The following is a 12,786-nucleotide window of genomic DNA, read 5'->3' on the forward strand; positions in this document are numbered from 1 at the left end:
TGAGTTTAATTGTAGAATTTATTAATCCAACTATTCATAGGTATTTTTATTTTAAAAAAAATATTCATGTTTAGCATTATTATTTTAAGCATCGGGATATATTAGATGCATATAAATTTGAACTCAATGGGATAAAAAAATACAAAAAAAAAAATGTTTGAGTATTTTCTTGAACTCTTCTCTTATCAAATCCTTATCTCACTCTTTAAAATTGTTTTATGTTTAATGTATGCACCCTGATGATATTTTAAAATCCAAGATATTTAGAAATATAATATTTTTTTATATTTGGATAATGGGCCTTATCAAGTGTTCATGATGTTAGATCCAATCTACATAGCAAAAAAAGGTGGTAGCTTGATGTAAGAATCTTAAAACTTGCAAAACAATTCTTTTTTGGTAGATTTAGAAAGTATCATATGCTTAAGTCAGTATCTTTGTATAGAAAAAGTGTAATAAATATGCTAAAGAACATTTAATTCTAAGAACAAAGTTGTTTGTTCTTGTTTTGATATAGAAGTAAGTATTCTGTAAGAAAGTGATATGTGTATGTTGAGATAGGAAATTGTAAACCCTTTATAGGTATTTATATCTCATGAACCTTATTTTTTTATTTGAAAGAAGGGGTTAGAAAGTCATTTCATCCTTTTAGTATTAATGAAGAATAAATTTCTCTTACACATATATTAATAAAGTATAAATATCTCTTACACATACATTAATGAATCATAAATATCCTTAATATAAATATTAATGATGAGAAAATATCCCTTACACATATATTAATGAGATGAAAATATTGTAGATCATGGAAGATTCTTGTGCACTTGGAGGTGTACATTGAGTAAGATCGAGACAAAAAGACTTGGGTCAGATAAAAAATCCAAGAGGACTAGGTGGTGGTTCTAGGTCATAAAGCAAGGTTGAGAAGGCATTAGGACATGCACCGGGCTTAAGTGTGTGGCTTGGACCTATGAGCACCAGGTATGCACCTAGCCCCCAGGCTCAAGTATGTTGCGTAGGCCCAAACTTATTTTCATAGACCTTTCAGAGATTGGTCGTCATTAAAACAAACTTTGAGCAAATAAGAAGTTATTTAAAAATATTAATAAATCACGGTCCATAAGTAGTCCCAAGTATTTTTGGTAAAAATACACAAAGACTTAAAAATATACTTGGTTTCTTTGTTGGAATTTTTTATTTATTTTTCTCTGTATAAGAAGAGAGAGAATATCTTAAGACATTCGAAATAATGTTTTTTTAAGATGAAAAATACCCAAAGAAACACTTTATGTTGGAGTTGGCTTTAACTTTGGGATTTGCTAAAGGCAGTGACATGTTTCACCAATCTAGAGGAAGATGAAGAAGGCCTCTCACTATATAAGGACTTCCTTTCATTTTATTTCATTTCACACTAGAAGTTCCTCTTTCTAAACTTCTTTTTAAGCCATCTTGCAAAGTAGTTTGACATGTGAAATGTGTTTTTAATGGAGAGTAATTGTGTGGAGCATGTGGGATTTGTGTGGTGTGTGGTACATGAAAAATTATCTTGAGATAGCCACTCATACTTGGTATTTTATATAATTATAAAAATGGATAAAAAAAAAGGAAGCAAATATCATCCAACAATGACTTTATTTTTGAGCTAGGGCCATAAAAAACCAGGGGGTCTAATAGAGGGTTTGGGTTAGTAAGAATTAGCCTTACGACTAGAGGGATTGGTGCCCATCCATTAGGGAACATTAGATTACCTAAAGCTCTCAATGATATAAGGGATAACACTATAACCATAGAATAACTGGCCTATGCCAATGACTGGTAAAGAAGAGTGTATGTAATCGTAATGCCTTATTGATATAAAAAGATTTGTAAGCAAACAAGGGGTGCTCATAATAGGAAGCTTTAGATTATAACCCCTTTTGTATGTGTGAGTTAGGGTATTTCTTTCCTTTAGAGGGGTTAGTTAGAGATGTCTTTTTTCATTTTAATGAATGTGCAAGTCAATTACATCCTAATAGACGGGTCATTCTCAAGGCTTTTAAAGAGTATTTTAAGTTTGTAGGGCTGGAGCCAACCCTAGATATATTCAGAAATTATTATACCTTGAATGGATGCTCCAACAATGGCTATGACTTTTGTTAGTTCTTCACCTTCAATGGTCAGCTAAAAGGGCTTATGAAGAACTGATGGGTAAAACCATCCATTTAGAAGGGTGGTGATGGAGGTGATTGATCATAAGATATAATAGAGAAGTTCTCCAAGATGGAGAGATAGCGGTGTGGGGGTGTCCCTCCTTCTAGCAAACTCACCCGTCAGATATAAATGTGAGGTCCTGTTTGACTGACTTCAAGAAGAATATTTTCTCAAACCTAATGAAAGCCTCTAATCATTTTAATGTGAATCAAAAGGAATAATGGTTAACTTTTTGGTTGTGTTTGACCCCAACTTTGTTCTCAACTTTGCCAATATCTACTCGGTTCGGGCAGTGACTACTACTTGTAGTGAGTATATAAACCCTTAATTAAAATATTAAAATTTGATTCGGACATAAAACAATTAGATGAAAAATAAATGAGAAAAATGGGATAACATTAATGCAAACCCTAGTTGAAAATCTGTTTTGGTAAAAAGTTTTCAAATATTTAATCTAGTGATGAATAGATTTAAACCAAAGAAAAATATAATTAAAAGGAAATGGTGAAATTAAATGAAATATAAAGATAATGTAGCACCAAGTTATTAGAAAGAAGGAGTTTAGTAGGATAAAATAAAAACATAAAAAACAATAGGGGTTAAAGTGTGAATAAAAAAGATATGGCACATATAAATATATATAAAAAAAGCCAAGTTGGCCGAAAATCATAAGAAGAGAAAGAGAGGGGAATAGATCAAAAATTCATGAAAAAAATCATAAAAAATAAGGGTTAGATTAAAGGATAAAAAAGAGTTGGAAGAAGATTTAAACAAAGGAAAATGAAGAACTTCAAGGGTTATCTACCTAGCGTGGGATGATTTAGAAGGAAATAGGAGAGGAGGAAGAGAGGTGAATAAAGGTTGGTTTCATTGTTTCTATCCTTCCAATTTCTTAAGTTTAAGATGTGAGAAACTCATCTAATAAGATTATTCATCATGGTTTATGATTTCAAGTTTTATTGTGTTGTAATTTTGTTATCGATCATGAGTTTGTCAATTGAATATTTGGTTTCATGATTTTGTTATTCAATGGTGTTTATTGACCTGAAAATAGGTAGAATAATGTATGAATTGGAAGAATAAAAGAGAAGATTCACCTCTCAATTGATAGGGTTTTAGACAAAACATGAAAAAAAGTTGGGATTAATTGATTTAATTGTTATGTAATTGGTATGGAAATTGTGTTAGTATGAGTAATTAATATATGGGTAGTTCATGAATAGAGATAATTGAAAAGAAAAACCCACCCTTTTATGTCTGGAAAATTTAGCCTAAAGCGAAGAAATGAAGGATGAAATTTTTGATTCAATTGATGAATAAATTATACTTAGATGTTTTGTTTGTACAATTTGAAATATGTTCAAGGTGGTGATTGGAAAGAAAATTAAAATGTTTTCTTGAGGACCATATTTGGTCATATTAGAGAGAAAAGGTTTTAAGTGGGTTAATTCATTTGACATGTTAACTATGTTTAATTATGTTCAAGGAAAGATTTAATGAGTGGTAATGGATTATTCTTGAGAAAAAAAACTGAAAAGAAATTATACCCCATCTTATTTGAAGGGTTTTGACTTAAATGTAGAAGAAGAGCTTGAGATTGTTTGATTCAGTTTTAATGGGTAATGGGTAATGGGTAGAATTTTAGTTGAATATAAAAGGGATCAAGACTCTTAACTTGAATTGGTAAGAAAACCTTTATACAAAAATGAGTAAAGTCCAGAATGATTTGACCTTATCGATATGTTAATTATAATAACATGTTTGTTGTGTTGTCAATAACTTAATACTAATATTTTTAAGGGAAACTCTATTGGAATTTTGGTAGAACATAAGAAAAAAATTTCATAATTTTTCATTTATCTATAACAATAAATGTTTTGATTTGTGTTCTAAAAGGTGATGATGTTACAAAGTACCTAAATGATGGGTCTGAGGATTGATAACAGGCTTAACCTTGGTGGGGAATATAGTTTGTTAGCCTTATGGTTAAGATAATGATTTAATTATAAGTTTTGATGATAACATAAATATTGAATATAATAAAACATTGTTTTAATATAGTTTTAATATATGCATATCATATATATTTGTGTGTGTGTGTGTGTGTGTTACACACACCCTTGTAATGATATAAACAAGTTCATAACATTCAAGACATTATTAAACAAACAAGGAAAGGATTTTTGAAAGTCAAAAATGAAAAACTTGTTCAAATTATGATATCGACTCGCTAATCAAGAATTGATAATAGGATTTTGTCAAATAACATTAGACTTGTTTAGAACACCTTATAATACCCACACAACCTAAACAAACCTAAAAAAAAAACCAAGAAAAGATCATAACACAAAAATAGGACAATTTAAATAGTAGCTAAAATAGTCTCACTATTTTGAAAACGACAAAGTAGTAGCCAAACCGGTCTAGCTATTTCTTAAAATAGCTAGTCTGTTCTAAAAACTCTTTAGGTTCTTCAAAAAGGTCTGACCAACTCTAAAAGGGTTTGACCAATTCTCAAAACGGTTTGACTGATTATAAAACAGTTTAACCGATTCTACCAATAGGCAAAAAATTGTGTCTAACAGCTAGTTTTTTTTAAAACCTATAAATAGCCTTTTACTTGCCTAAACCAAGTGTGAAAGTCGTAAGGCAAAAATATAAGCATACTCCCTCTAAAAAACAACCTATAATACCCTTATTTCACTTGTAATCATTAAAAAATAAGGTTTGATGTGAATTGGTAAAATTCTTTTAAAAAGCTTAATTGTTATTCCAATTAACTTTACTAAGAGAGAGTACATTGTGAAAAGTGTAAGTGACACTTTAAACACATAGAAAAATCTCCTAGAAATAAAATTATGAATGGTTAAATACTTGTCTTTCAATAAGTGTTGGTGAAAGGTTTTTTACTGTTTAGCCTGTTAAAATATTAGGGATAATAGTTTGATCCTAAGCTTGTAAAAGGACTAGGTTTGATCTTACACTCGCTAAAAGATCATGTAACAATTTGGTCTCACCCGCTAAGAAAATTGATGTGTGATAGTGAAACTCTTGAACAAAAGTTCAAGGAAAGGAGTAGGCAGTTTGCCGAACCTCTATAAATCTTGGTGTAATCTCTCTAAACTCTCACTCTTTAATTATTATATTTATGTTGTTTATTGCTTTCATATTTGGTTGAGTGTTTAAAATTGCATGTTATTAGGTAAAAAGTGTTTAATTTATAGTTTTATCTTGTATATCTATTTCACCCCCCTCATTTATGCTGCCTTAATCCTAGAACAACAATTGATCATAATATAATATTTTCAATCTTTTCATGAAAATTTTCTTCTACTTTCATTCCATGGCACACTATTTCATTCATTTTATTTTATTTCCTCTCATCACTTAAACTTAATCTACCCTGTCATTTCTCGTTCTTTGTTTTGGTCGAACATTGCATTATGGAACTACGAGTTTCTAATTGATTTTTTTAAAAAATAGTAATAGTTTATTGTTAGTTAGAACGATCAACCAATTTATATTGGTACAACCAATCGATCGAGCAATTATTACTAATTTTATTGGTTTCCTTAACGGTCGACCAATTTGATTGACCAAATTAGACAATAGCTGATTTCATTATTCCTCCTATCAGTCGATTGACTAGATCATTTGGTAATCCTAAACGATTGACTAGTTGTGTAGTACATGAGACATTAGTTTTCAGTTTTCAGTTTTTTCACACAATACCCAATGGTTTTTCATGCTTACTAACCTCATTTTATCATAAAAATATCCATATTCATTTATTCAAACACAAATCTACAACATTTCCACATGTAAAACATATAAATTTTTATTAATTTAACTCAAACTTAGTTCAAATCAAGGTTCTTTACTTCTTAAGCACAATGAATCGAAGAAATAAGAACAAGAAAGAACAATTTTTACTTCTTTTTCTCTTATTTTTCTTTTTCAAAATTAACCCCCTTTATTAAAATAACCGTTGATATTCTTTAATTTATTGCTTAATTCCCTTCTTAATCTCTCTATAACCCTATAATTTATCTCTCTTTGGTGTTTTTAACAAGAATTTTCCATGGATTTAGTTCAATTTCCCTATCTTTTTTCCCCTATAATATGGCTAGCCATTTGGCTTCTTTAGGAAGCCAAGATTTCTATCAGTGGTTTGATTGACCAATTTGATTGACCAAATCAGACAATAGTTAATTTCATTATTCCTCCTATCAGTCGATTGACTAGATCATTTGGTAATCCTAAATGATTGACTAGTTGTGTAGTACATGAGACATTAGTTCAGCTTTCAGTTTTTTCACACAATACCCAATGGTTTTTCATGCTTACTAACCTCATTTTGTCATAAAAATATCCATTTAGTCATTCATTTATTCAAACACAAATCTACAACATTTCCACATGTAAAACATATAAATTTTTATTAATTTAACTTAAACTTAGTTCAAATCAAGGTTCTTTACTTCTTAAGCACAATGAATCGAAGAAATAAGAACAAGAAAGAACAATTTTTACTTCTTTTCCTCTTCTTTTTCTTTTTCAAAATTAGCCCCCTTTATTAAAATAACCGTTGATATTCTTTAATTTATTGCTTAATTCCCTTCTTAATCTCTCTATAACCCTATAATTTATCTCTCTTTGGTGTTTTTAACAAGAATTTTCCATAGATTTAGTTCAATTTCCCTATCTTTTCCCCCTATAATATGGCTAGCCACTTAGCTTCTTTAGGAAGCCAAGATTTCTATTTATATTTCCCCTATAAATTATATTTATGATCTTGCCCTTACTCTTTAATCCACCTAATTTTTTGTTTTACTAGGTATCTTGTCTTAAGGTACTTTTAAAATTTACCATAACTCAAGATTTAAATTTGCAAATCTTCATCTCTAGTAATTCAATTTATGTTCTTTATTATTTTTATAATTCATTTCTTTTTTATCATTAGGTTACATTTTTAGCATTTCACTAAAATCACAATATTTTAACCAGGGTTTTTCATTGAAGACTCCATTATACCGTGCACTATTATAATATAGCCCATTGTAGTTTTTTTTTTGTCCTTAAAAATTATTTATTTTGTTTTTTCAATGTTATCCTTCACATTATGTTCACATGAGTTTAATGATTTGCTTTGGTTCATGTGCTACATCGTTCTCGCGGTCTAAAAAATTATCCTAACATTATATTGACGTTTGGTTTTGCAAAAATATGATTAAATTTTATTGATTTAAAAAATTAAAAAAAAAGGACTAAATTTAACATGAAAACAAAACATCATTTTCCTTTTTTTTACTATTTATGAGGTGCAAAGATTAACAATTTGATCCTTAAAGTTTATAATTTTTTTTCTTCCTAAATTTTTAGGGTTTCACGTTTCATTAATTTATTTCATTTTCAACATACCCTACACCATTTATAGCTTTCCATTCATTTATTTCATTCTACCTAGACATTCATTTCATCCTAACATATTATTATGCCATTTTAACTTTCCAAACATATATTTCTTTGCAACCAAAATATTCATTTCACCCTAACACATATTATGTCATTTTGCTTTCCAAACATATATTTCATTTTCAACATACGTTATGCCATTTTTGGCTTTCCATTCATTTATTTCATTCTATCTAAATTTCATTTTCTTCACATTCTAGTCCCTGAAATTTAAAAGGAGAGAAATGATATGTGCACACAATACAAGCATAATAGAAACAAAGACATGAGTTGCGCACAAGGTTCTAGAGATAGAGACACATGGACGTGGATAATGCCTTATCATCAAGATGGTTAGTTGTCAAGTTTATTTTAATTAAGTTGTTACGTAGATCATGTTTTGTTCTCATGCTGTTATGAAATAAGTTAAGTCAAGTCTGTTTTAATTAAGTTGTTAGCAGATAAGGATTCTTTTTAGGAGTTGTTAGTTACTCTCATAATCTTTAGTAGTATTGTTATTCATTCATGTGTATAAAGCCTAGTGGTGTTCAAAAAAGGAAGAGAAGAAATTATCCTAAAACAACTGTTATTTTCTTTCCTCACTCTTAAGCTACTTCTTTCCAAATTCTACACATCAGTGGTATCAGAGCCAGGTTATCATGGACACTCGTGGAAAAACTAATGCAGAATTTCATAACAAGGCCAATGAAGCCTTAGCCCGGCATGAGTGGAGTTTCAATCAGGTGAACTTTACTTTACAAGTAGTGTTAATCGAGCTCTAAACCCTCCACACCATTCAAAATCCAAATCCCAACTCTCTTGAAATTAACCCATTTGCACCAGAAGGATCATCACTTTTCCACTATCCCTATTTTCTTAACCCCAATGGTCAGCCTCAAACTCTCCTTTTCATGTTTTGATGGAGTTAATCCCACAGGTTGAGTGTATAAAGCAAAATAATATTTTGATTTTCATGACATTACACTGGCTCAACAAGCCCAGTTGGTCTCCTATAAGATTACCTTCTAATGACATATGTTGTTAAACAAGTTTTGAGGACCCCTCATATAAAGTAAGTTTGTCCAGGTAATTTTGCTACGCTTTGGACCTATCGAATATGAGGATCTATCGGAGTCACTTACGCATCACAGACAAACTACCACTATAGCAGCTTACTAAGAAGCCTTCGAAAGACTTTCCCATCAAGTTGACGACCTATTTGAAGGTTTCCTTATAGGATGTTTTTGTTTCAAGTCTTTTAGATGATATTCGTTTTGACGTCAAGATCAAATAACCTCACATATTAGTAGATACAATCGGGGTTGCATGACTGATTGAGGAGCGCAATCTATTACAAAAGAAAGCTAGCCCTCCAACCTATCCATCACATACCATATTAACACCCTAAGCACCAACCAATCTAGCAACAGGCATCTTTGGACCACCACCATCCCAGCAAGCAAATCCTACTCCAACATCATTTCGTAGGATTACCAATCAAGAAGCTTGAGAACGACAGGAGAAAAAGTCGTGTTACTATTGTGATGAGAAATTCATTCCAGGCTATTGCTGTGAATTCTCACAACTGCGTATGATCGAAGACTCTTTCCACATGAGCCTTGGGGAAGGTACTGATGATTCTTAGGAAATGATAAATTCTGAGGACATACCAGAGATCTCATTTCATGCCATTGCTGGTGTCGAACACCTTTAAACCTTATGTGTGCTGAGGAATTTGAGGAACAAGAGTGTAACAGTGCTCATCGATGGAGGCAACACTCATAACTTCATTGATCAAGTTATGGTCTCCAAGTTTAGGTTGCCAGTAAATCACAGCAAGCAGTTTTAGGTCATGATGGCCAACCGGGAGAAGATTACTTGTAATGGATAATGTTAGGGTCTCACATTGAACATTCAAGTGCAAACCATCACTACCAACTACTATATCCTTCAAATCACCACTTTTCAATTAATATTGGGAATACAATGGCTTGAAATTCTTGGACCCATTGAAATGGATTTCAAAAGCTTACTATGAGTTACAAAAAGTAGGGAGAAACATACTCATTTCATAGACTAAAGCATGCAGATAATGAAGCTTTAACAGGTAAGGAGTTCAATAGGCTACAGGGATTCAACTTATTTTTTCAAATAACTCCCTCATATCCTAGCAATAAAACCAAACCCTACCTTCCTGAGATGAATAGCCTTTTATCCAAATTCTCACACGTGTTTGAACTGTTTACTAGCTTACCTCTTAAAAGATCCAATGACTATCATATACCATTACAACCAAATTCAGGACTAGTGAGTGTGAGACCATATTGATACCTCTATTACCAAAAAGTTGAGATAGAGAAAATGGTGCAAAAAAATTTAAAGTGGAATTGATAAGGTTGAGTAATAGTCCATTATCACCATCTATTTTGTTAGTTAAAAAGGCAAATGGAGCTTGATGATTTTGTGTGGATTACCGAGCCTTGAATGAAATCGTCATTACAGATAAATATCCAATTCCAGTTATTGATGAACTCTTGGATGAATTGCATGGATCACCATACTATTCCAAATGGGATCTACGATTCGGCTATCATCAAATCCAAGTACATGAAGGCAACATCCATAAGACAACTTTTTGAACACACGAAGGGCATAATGAGTTTGTTATAATGTTATTGGCCTCACCAATGCTCCCGCAACCTTTCAAAGTCTCATGAATGACCTTTTTCGTCCCTACCTCTGGAGATTTATTTTGGTTTTTTTCAATGATATCTTGGTATACTCCAAATTATAAAAAGACCATCTCACTCATTTACACATTGTTTTGAAAATTTTAGCAGCAAAAGAATTGTTTTTTAAGGAGTCAAAATGGCGATTTGAAGTTACGCAAGTCAACTACCTGGGCCATATAATTTCAAAAAGAGTATTCATTGATACTTCCTAAATACAAGCAGTAGTTGAGTGTCCTACACCGACAACAACCAAAGGAGTCCAAGGATTTTTAGGGCTGGTTGGATATTATCGAAAATTCATTCATCACTTTGGAAGTTTAGCAACACCGCTTACCTGACTTCTGACCAATGAGGGATTCCAATGCAATAAAGGCATATATATAGCTTTTTAAAAGTTGAAGGAGGCCTTAACTAATCCACAAATCTTGTGCCTGCCAAAATTCTCTCAACGATTCGTGATTGAATGTGATGCTAGTGAAATTAGAATTGGTACAATACTCTCCCAACAAGACCAATCAATGACATATTTTAATGAAGCATTAAAAGATTCCTCTTTAACCTTATTCACCTATGAGAAAACGATATTGGCCATCATAAAACAAATTAGGAAATGGTGATCATATATGTTTGGGAAACCATTCACGGTTCACACCGATCAAAGAAGTCTCAAATATCTCTTGGAGCAACAGATCATTACACCTGCAAAGGCACACTAGCTACTAAGATACTTGGATATGATTATGTGATCGAGTATAAAAAAGGAATTGAAAACCAAGAAGTAGATTGATTATCCAAGGTGGTAGAATTCCATTTTTTATATATCTCAGCCCTAAAAGCAAACTAGTGGTCAACCCTACAACAGGAATCATTTTATGCAAACTTAATGTCAACAAACCCATTCATGATCCAAAGGGATTGGGTGTGGTTCCGGAAAGGCAAGGTTCTTTTAAGCCCCACTTTTACTCTAATCTCATAGATCTTAATAAACAACTATGCAACCCCTATTGGTGGGCATTTTTGGTTCCATAAAACACTCACCTATATTAAGTAGGATTTTTCTTGGCCAAATATACATTGAACAGTAAAAGAATTCTTGCAGCAATGTGATAATTGTTAACTTTTCAAAATAGATTATATGAAACCAGCAAGGCTACTCTAACTTTTACCCGTGCTAAAACAAGTATGGACTGACATATCCATGCACTTTATCAAAGGATTACCCTCATCTCATGGGTATAACTGTATTATAGTGATTGTAGATCGCTTATCCAAGTATGCCCACCTCATTCCAGCCTCTATTGTTAGTGACCAAGACAATGTCTTTATAAGCACCTTTTGGCGAACATTATTTTAGTTCCAAGGCACCAAGTTGTGTATGAGCTCGAGTTACCATCTTCAATCGGATGGCCAGACTAAAGTTGTTAACCAAATTCTGGAACGATACTTACAATGCTTTGCAGGGGACCAAACATGAAAATGGTTTGACTGGATTCCTTGGGAAAAATTCAGTTACAACACATATATCCATTCTTCAACTAAGATAACACCATTTGAAGCAATGTATGGTATTCCGCCTTCTAGCTTACTCACTTATGTTCTCGGAACCTCTAATGTTCAAGAAGTGGATGAGCACTTGCATGATCGAGATTTTATCCTCCGTTAACTATGAAAGAATCTTTTGATCGCTCAAACTTAAATGAAGTGTCTGGCTGACCAATATCATCGAGATGTCTCCTTTGATATTGGAGACTGTGTATCTGAAACTACAGCCTTACCGACAGTCTTCAGTAGCCTTCTAGAGCTCCATGAAGTTGGCACTGCGATTCTATGAACCTTACCAAGTCATTGAGAAAGTAGGGTCAATGTCCTAAAAATTAGCATTGCCTTCAAATTCACAAATCCATAACATATTTCATGTCAGTTTGTTATGGAAATATTTGAGGCCAGTCACTCCCACAATTGCTTAGCTCCCTCCTATTTCAGAGACTGTCACTATCCTTCCACAACCAGAAGCTATCATCGACTGCCTGGTAGTTCAAAAGAGAAAATACCATCCTAAAAATGAGATTTTGATAAAATAGATACACGCACCAGTGAAAGATGGTACTTGGGAGAACAAAAGGCGATTTAACCAGACATATCCTACTTTTATCCTTGAGGATAGGGACTGTTAAGCGGGGGGAATGATATGTGCACACAATACAGGTATAATAGAAACATGGACATGAGTTGTGCACAAGGTTCTAGAGATAAAGACACATGGACGTGGATAATGCCTTATCATTAATCTGTTTAGTTGTCAAGTCTATTTTAATTAAATTGTTACGTGGACCATGTTTTGTCGTCAAGTTGTTATGGAATAAGTCAAGTCAAGTCAAGTCTATTTTAATTAACTTTTTAGCATATA

This window comes from Populus nigra, chromosome 13 (assembly GCF_951802175.1).
Source record: "Populus nigra chromosome 13, ddPopNigr1.1, whole genome shotgun sequence".
Taxonomy (NCBI): domain Eukaryota; kingdom Viridiplantae; phylum Streptophyta; class Magnoliopsida; order Malpighiales; family Salicaceae; genus Populus; species Populus nigra.